Genomic DNA, 8,931 nt, shown 5'->3' with positions numbered 1-8,931 from the left:
TACAGCTGCGCCTCGACAGGCAGAAGTCGCCACCGTCACCTGCAGACCGTGGCTTAACCTCGTCTGCCACATACTGATATAGCGATGTGAAACTAAAGCTTGTCTCTTATTGTTTAGTCGTAGATTTAATCTAATTCCCCTTTTTGTGCAAAGCATTGATTCTGTTATGATCATTTATATTTTTCCACACTTAAGTCAATAATCGTATTTGGAACGGTCCCTCAAAAAAAAAAAAATCTATACGGGTGTTTCAAAAGCATCTCAATTGACCCGAACGCCTTAAATTTTTCTACAGGCATGGTTTTACCTTCATTCATTTGAGGAAAATCCTCCATATCATTGCCGTCTGTGTTTCTGTGCGGGCTTTTCCTTCCTACCCAACGATGTGTTTACCACAATCAAAGGCCGAAAGCTTGGAGGAGCGCGTCTCCGAGACGAGATCTTTAAACTTCAAATTTCCACTTTGAAGATAATACTTGTTGTCAGTGGATTTAACTCGTGCAGGTTCAGACTGTGAGAGATGGCAGTACGAAGCAGAGCCTGCAGCGCACCTCCTTTTTTTTTTCTTTTTTTTTCTCGGCGGTGACAGTACGAGTTAGAGTCTGCTGCCAGCTCCAATTCCACAGCTGACTTCCCTCGGATTGGCAGGCTGGACGGAAATTTTAAACATATATGCTGCCTTCGGCTTCCCAGTTCGCCTCCCCTCACCTTTGAACCGCAGAGTGGGGGATAATAGAGTCAGGCTCTCTCATCTAGGGATCCATAGAATGCAGTGAGGAAAAATTAAAGGAGGAAATGCTGAAAGTACAATGTATTGTTTGTTCAACAGAGCAGCAAAATAAATTGTGAGAAGTGCAGGGCAGAGAGAATCCAACCAAATGATAAAACAAATATATATATACAGTATATATATAAATATTATAGTAAATAATATAGTCCACGTACACCTTTATTGAATTGAATAACACACTCACAAGACCTCACAGTGGACCTTTATCCGGCTACCTGTGGTTTGAAATGTTGAATTCCCTGAAGGTGTAGTCCACCATGCATCAAATACCACTCATAGTGTGTTGACTCTCTTTTCCGACAGCATGTTTTTTTTTTTGGTGATTTCTAAAGTGGAAGTCTCTGTCATATGGACAGTACAGTTCTAGCTCCCCTTGAGACATTTCATTTCTGAATTTGCAAATCCCACCTCAGTTGAATTTGAACAACTCAGATGAATGACACTGCGGCGCACCGGGCAAACGAAAGACATCTAGTGGAAACACCCGTTTCTTTTCCGTAACAGCCAGTGCAAGCTCTGGGTAGATGTAAAATGGCCTTCATGACCATTGTGCTGTTGTGATGAGAAAACTGACCGTACCCCGCCCCCAGAGCTCGCGTTCGACTTATTTCCTGACAAAATGGACGAGGACGTCAAGAATCGAGCCTTCCAGGGGTGTCGGTGATTTAGTGATGAACCACTTCTCCTGTCTCCCGTCACACCTTGAAGCCCCCGGTGAGATTTCCTGACAGATCTATAATTAACCGTCAACGGAAGCTCGGGGGCAGCCGGCGTCTTCATGGGACGGCGGATTAGAGATAAATTGGAGATTAAAGGTGAGGCGGCTCTGTGATCTTTTTTTATTTTTCCTCTGGTTCTTTGGTCCCTAATTTCTGGCACCGCTTGATTGAGAAATGTTTAACTCTTCACATGTCAGGTGGTTGAAAAAAAAAAAAAAAATGTCTTTAAAGGACCACTGTGTACGATTTTGTAGTTGTTTACATTGTGTGTAAATAACATTAAATTAGAACATATTTACTGTATATTTATATAAATTGATATAGTCAAAGTCAAAGTGTTTTATTTATCAGATGCACAGTTTAACACAGGGTCATTCTGAACAGTGAAATTCTTGTGACAAGGCAAGCGACAACTACGTAAAAGGCATTGAACCTTTTTTTCCCAAAGAAGGTATTTATTAAAAAAATATAAAAATAAAAAGTCCACATAATAAAAAATACACATACTATAGTAAAAAATAAAAACACCATAATAGAACATCAGCAGCACTACTGGGGAATGTAAAAATGGGGAATGTGTCATCACTGATGGTTGTAGACAGTGAGAATGATTGGACAAAAAGAATGGAAATATTAAATATTATAATATAAAGTGGAGATGAGCCGATGAATATGTACATTAGAATGTGCAATATACGATGAGGGTACAATGGAAAAGATCATAGAATTGTTCATGTGTCGTCAATATGATCAGTAGCTTAGTATCGTTGGTTAAGGAGCCTTGTGGCCTGGGGATAAAAAACGGTTTGAGCCTGACAGTCCGAGTCCGGATGCTTATCTTGGGCGGCTGTGGTCCTTCATGGTTTCCTGTGCTTTCCTGAGGCCTCGTGTGGTAGATACCTTGCACGGGGAGGGCAGCCGATGACGCGCTCCGCTGACTTCGCCACTCCCCTGGAGGGCCGTGCGATCAGCAGCGGAGCAGCTGCCGTACCAGGCGGTAACGCAGCCAGAGAGGAAGTGCTCAGTGCTGCACCTGTAGACGTCTCTGAGGGTTTATGCCGACATGCCAAACTCCTGGGGTCTCCTCAGAGAGCATAGGCACTTTTGGGTTGTTTTTACTGCCGTGTCTGATTGCCTGGGTCCTCTTTGATGAACGCCCAGAGGGACTCTCCCCACTTCCGCACCGTCAACGGGAAGGAGGGCATGACCCCACCCTTGCTGCTTCATGAAGTCCACGGCCATCTCTTTGTTCTTGCAGGCGTTGAGAGAGACACCATGTTGCCAAGACGCTGATCTCCTCTCCGTCGGCGGTCTCATCGTCGCTGGAGATGAGACCTGGGATGGTGGCGTCATCATTATATATCAATACCAATGAGATTAACTTTGGAACTTACTTTTCAATTTAATTTGGTTTGAGGGTGAGGTCAGGATAAACATGGAACGCGATCTCATCATAATTATTGGAATTATCATTTTGTTTTATCAGTTACAATTGGACTTTTTAATTGAATTTTTTTTTCACTCACAGCGAAGCAGAGAATCTTGCACAGCATTCCATTAACTTGCCCCAGGAATGTAAAATACAAGAGCAAAAATAGATTCCATTTAATATACATGTTCCTGCAAATTTACTTCTATGATGTTCTCTGAGGCACTTTGTAACTTTGTTTTGTACAAAGTTCCCTCTAAAGTTAATTACTATGTTGGTGAGAGAATACCTTGTACATTGTTTACTCACTTTTATATTTGATTTTTTAGATTCGATTTTATAGAAAAGAGACATTGGGAGCCAATTATATTACATTAAAGTCACTGTAAAGCATCAATAAATATATGTTCTGAGTTTGTCACACCACAGAAAAAATGTGTTTTTAACCACCCAGCCAAATTTGAATGACTTTGAAAATTGCCAAGTATATAAAATGACGTTTCAAAATCGTGGAGAAAAAAAGGCAGTTCCCTCCGCTCTGAGATGCTGGGGGCGTGCCTGCTGAAAATGCTGAAACCACGCCCCGTCGTGGGAGAGGTGCGGCCTCTCTGAAGTGTCAAATACCGCTAACCCTACATACAATATACATAATACATATACAAATCCAACATCAGGAAAACAATGACGGGCAGCTTGTTTTTATTTTGGTTTTGATTCGGTTCTGAAGTTAAAAAACAGGAGCATGAGGAAGTGGGACGTTTGTTCCGGGGGGGGCGGTGGCTCTGTTCAGGCTCCCTCTGCGCCAGAGGAGAGCCCCGCTCAGAGCCCCGCTCAGAGCCCCGCTCCCTGGGCTTGCGCGGAGCCGGGACAGCGCCCCACCGTCCGGGAGGGGGGCCGGTGCTGGGGGAGCCACCGCGCTCAGAACGGAACATTAAATGTAGAGAGGGAGACCGAGCTGTTATGTCGATTCTGGCATCTGGGAGAGATGCATTTGCGGGACGGAGGCGCCATAGTGAGATAGCAAACTAGTGCAGGCTGCAGTAACTCGCGAATGAGCGAGAGAACCAGTGATGCCAATGCACTCTGCCCTTTTATAATGTTAGGGGAGGGGCCATGCCAAGTATCTGTACCGCCACTCAAAAATGATGAGAAACAGTTGAACGGTCAAACTCCACGATTCAATAGTGCTTCGTTCAGTCTTTTCTCATGTTTTCAGCAATTACTTTCTAACATGTATAATTTGTTTAGAAGCAAATCTCAGAATTGACTTTACAGTGACTTCAAAGAAATTCACGTAATTATAGTGTTTATGGTGACTGTGCACCCTGTGTGCAGATATTAGGATCTTCATTAAAATCCAGAAAAAAATCCACTATTCACTGTGTCCCAATGAGTGAACACATATTCTCCAGACTAGAGACTATATTAAACTTAGACAAACGCATTGATTACCACAGTAAAGATACACACACACATGAACACATGTACAAAGACAAACAGAACACTAAAGCCGGTTTTCGGCCAAATGGTCTACGAATTTGGTATTCTGAGGGCCACATCCCCATCCTCATGGTTGACTGGACGGCCGTCCTCCTAAACACCCAGCGACGCCCTGATGCGCTGTCGCTCCACATTAGCTCTGGTGACGCTGAGAAACCCACCAAAAGCCTTCTGCGAACCGAAAAAAAATAAGAAATAAAACTACCTCGGTCTGATCGCAAACTGTAAAATATTCAGGAAAATTCGCCGCTTTCGCTCTGCTTTCCTCAACGACGGATCTGCTGCCGGGTCGCACGTCGCCGCTACGGTTGGGAAAGATGGGAGGATAAGGGTGGAATTGTCCTTTAATATCGACGTAAAAGTGGATGAATGAGTTTCGTTGCGCCCAAAAAGTAAATAAATCACCCAAACGTTTTTGTGACTTTGCAGGTGTTATTGTATCTGGGTTCACGGCGGCTGATCTGTGTTTCATAGTTTTTATTTCACGAATGAGTTCACAATGTCATTATCAGCTGCTCTTTCAAGCCCAAGCCGCATGGAACAGGGAAACAAACACCATTTGCCAAGTATTGATCCTTTTGTTTGCTATTCTCCAGCGGGAGTGTCACGCGTCACTTCCCTTTAGACTGAGCGGGCGCGAGTGAGACGCCCAAACTTTGAGAGGCCAAAACGGATGCAAAAAGGGAAGCTGAAAAAAAAAATAAAATAAAATAAAAGTTTATTTTCTCCAATCAAACAATTTATATTTAAAACTATTCATTTCTAACCACAAAATGAAATAAATAAATAAATAATAAATAATAAATATAAGACTTATTTTAGCCTTTTTAAATAATCGTTTCTCACATTACAAAAATATAATTAATATATATATTAATATATATTAATATTAAAATTTGCTCCCATGTTCAGAATGCCTCCACTCAGGTTCTACTGTATGTCCTGTTGTTCCAGACAGTGCAAATAAAAACGTCATCTCTCTTCATTAAAACCAGATCAATTCCAATTTGGATATTGAAACAAAAGATGTCCAACATAACCCTGTCCAGTTTAATCAGGTATTTTTGGAAAAAAATTATAATAATTAAGAAGAAAAAATGTATTAACGCTCAAAAGCAATCGATAACCAAGACAACCATATCCATGACCATTGATGGATGGATTAACTTTGAGATTGTATTTCTAGGATGGTTTCCTTGAGTCTTTTTCAACTTTTTGACCTTTGCTTCGCCTCAACATTTGGTCCTGCCTGTAGTTGTGGAGGTGGATCCACTAATCAGAAGGAAGATGACTTACTGAGGAGCAGATGGGTGTCTCCTATATGATTAAATAGATATTAGGTCATCTTTAAATTGAGAGCAGAAATGTTGGTGTGCCTGCACATATGCCCTCCATTTCATCACTGCAAAGTATATATTATTACTCTAATTGATTCTCTAAGTTAGCTTTTTCTGAATTTCTTATTATTTTTACACATTTCCATTCATTATTCTTCCCCAATTTGGGACAATCCCGTTATTAATTTTTATCTATATATTTCAGTGCTGTAATACCTAATTGAAGGTCCATTAGAAGAATCCTTGGCTTGTCCTTCCTCCGGGGGGGCAGCCAGGAGCAGTGGGCAGCATTCGTCGATGCGCCCGGGGACCTGGTAACGAATGTCCATCGCTGGTCAGACGATGATGTGTGCATGTTTTTGGTGGGGGTCCTTAGAAGAAGAAGAATCTTTAACTGTCACACAGCACACCACACTACAACACATGCATGCACACACACACACACGCTTTGGAAGGCGGCCGGTGTAATGAGGCCTCTGCATTTAACCCATCCTTGGCTTGTCCTTCCTACGGGGGCGCAGCCAAGAGCAGTGGGCAGCATTCGTGGACGCGAAGTATCTCAAAGTTCACCTCCAATATGATAGACAAACCGCTCTGATCGTCACATTCAAACCATATGTAAACTATATTTCATAATGAAGATAATATGAACACAATGCAGCTAGAACTAGAGCATATTGTTATGTGGTATATGATGTAGTATCTGCCTGTACTGTATACCTATTAGGGTTAGGGTTAGGGGTTAGGGGTTAGGGTTAGGTTTAGGGGTTTGGTTTAGGGTAAGGGTTAGGGTTAGGGTTAAATGTAGGGTTAGGGGTTAGGGTTAGGTTGAGGGTTAATGTTAGGGATTAGGGTAAGGTTAGGGTTAGGGTTAGGCATGGATAAGGTTAGGGTTAGGGTTAGGGGTTTGGTTTAGGGTTAGGGTAAGGTTGAGGGTTAAGGTGAGGGATTAGGGTTAGGGTTAGGGGTTAGGTTTAGGGTTAGGTTTAGGGTTAGCAGGCGTGAGTGAGACACCCAAACTTTGAGTGGCCAAAATGGAAACTCGTGCAAAAAGGGAAGCTTTTTATATCAAATATCAAAATATTTTATATCAATATCAAAAATGTATGTTTATTTTTTCCACTCAAATAATTTATATTCAAAACTGTTCATTTCTAACCACAAAATGAATTAAATAAATAAACAAACCAGTAAATAAATAAATAAATAATAAGAAATAAATATAAGACTTATTTTAGTCTTTCAAATAATCGTTTCTCACATTACAAAAATATAATTAATATCTTGGTATTAAAATTTGCTCCCATGGTCAGAATGCCTCCACTCAGGTTTTACTGTATGTGCATGTGTGTGTGTGTGTATGCATCTGTTGTAGTGTGGCGTGTCATGTGATGATTAAAGATTATTCTTCTATTGTTGGTCTTCATCATATCTTGTACCTTCTATTTTTTTTCCATAACGTGATCTAATATTATGAGGCACTATCCTTTCCTGCCCCAAAAAATAAAAATAAAAATTGTAATAATAAACAAAGCAGCTGTATTTTTCTTGCACTATGGGGGCATCCTGAGGCATCATTCCATACATTCCACACGTTCTATCAGTGTAGTGCTGTGGATGCGTGGAAACACTGATCGGGGCGACAGGGGAGTGGGCCTTTACAGTATGGCTGCGTGGGGTGTCACTTAGTGCATAAATCAAAGTGTGCGAGCCCCTGGACGCGCTCATAGAAATAAAAATAAATAAAAAATTGTAAAAAATGTTGCGTTTCCCCTCAAGATGCAATATAATGTGTGAGTTGTGCTATCTGATCGATGTGTCAGTTTCTTGGTATGGCTCCATCACCGCCACCCGTGCGCCATCCACCCCAAAGACTCCTCCCCTCCTCCACCTCTCTTGTTTTTGGGAATGTTAATTTTCTCATTCACTGGTCTAATTCAATTCAAGGATGAATTCCCTCCGCTTATCTGATTCCAGAGTAATTTAATAAATCCATTAGCGTTCCATTCACCTAGGAGAGAGATTAATTCACAGTTAACAGTTCATTATCCTCCCTTTTTTTTCCTGGGAATAAATGTGACAAAATAGGGATTGTCGAGATGAAGCTTGATGCTGACTCCTTCCATAACCGGTTTAAGAAATGACATGAGTGGATCGCACACAAACTTATATATTAGTGACACCTTTATGTCACGCATGTTTCCTTATTCAGTGTTTAATTCCAGTTGTGTGTTTGTTCCTGTTCAGGGCAAGATGATACAAAGTGAGAAGACATTTTGGCTTTGGATAATGAAGTTATCAGTGCACATGGGCGTTATTTTATTCCCTGTTTAAATGATATCGATTAGATCTATTTTTAAAGGAAATAGATAAGAGTCCTTCATTGTCACATACCCATATACTTGCACCAGTATGATCCCAGGGTATTTTGGCCTCCTCATGAAACTGGAGATACTGAAATCTTTTTATGAAACAATCATGTACTTGTGCAGTCTACTGAAACAGTGTCCTCTAAAACCTCAAAACCCTAAAAAGCCAATGTTGCATTTATCCTGTTCTGTGATAAAGTAAAAATGGGTTCAGGTTTTATGCAATGGCACCTTCTTGCGGTGAACGCCTGGTAATGCAGTCAACCTCGCCGAGTCACCCTAATGCCATAATATTCCATGTATTTAAAAAAAAATCTTTGGTGTATAATCATAAATATGAGTTTTGTCTTTGACTCTGAATATTTATTTATTTATTTGATGCACATGCTATGTTTTATTATTTTTTATTATCTTTTAATGTTTAACTTTAATATATATATAATGTTTAACTTTATATATATATATCTCTCTCTCTTTATATATATATATATATATATATATATATATATATATATATATATATATATATATATATGTGTGTATAATCATAAATATGTTTTATTATTTTTTATTATCTTTTAATGTTTAACTTTAATATATATATAATGTTTAACTTTATATATATATATATATATATATATATATATATATATATATATATATATATAAAGAGAGAGAGAGAGAGAATTATATTAGATCATGTTGTTCTAAAGTATTAACCAAGTGCACTTGGTTATTTGCTCAGGGCAAAGTAAAGAATTACATTCACTTAAATGTATGAGTTTGA

This window comes from Zeus faber, assembly GCF_960531495.2.
Source record: "Zeus faber genome assembly, chromosome: 20".
NCBI lineage: Eukaryota > Metazoa > Chordata > Actinopteri > Zeiformes > Zeidae > Zeus > Zeus faber.
Note: the sequence above shows the minus strand (reverse complement) of the source record.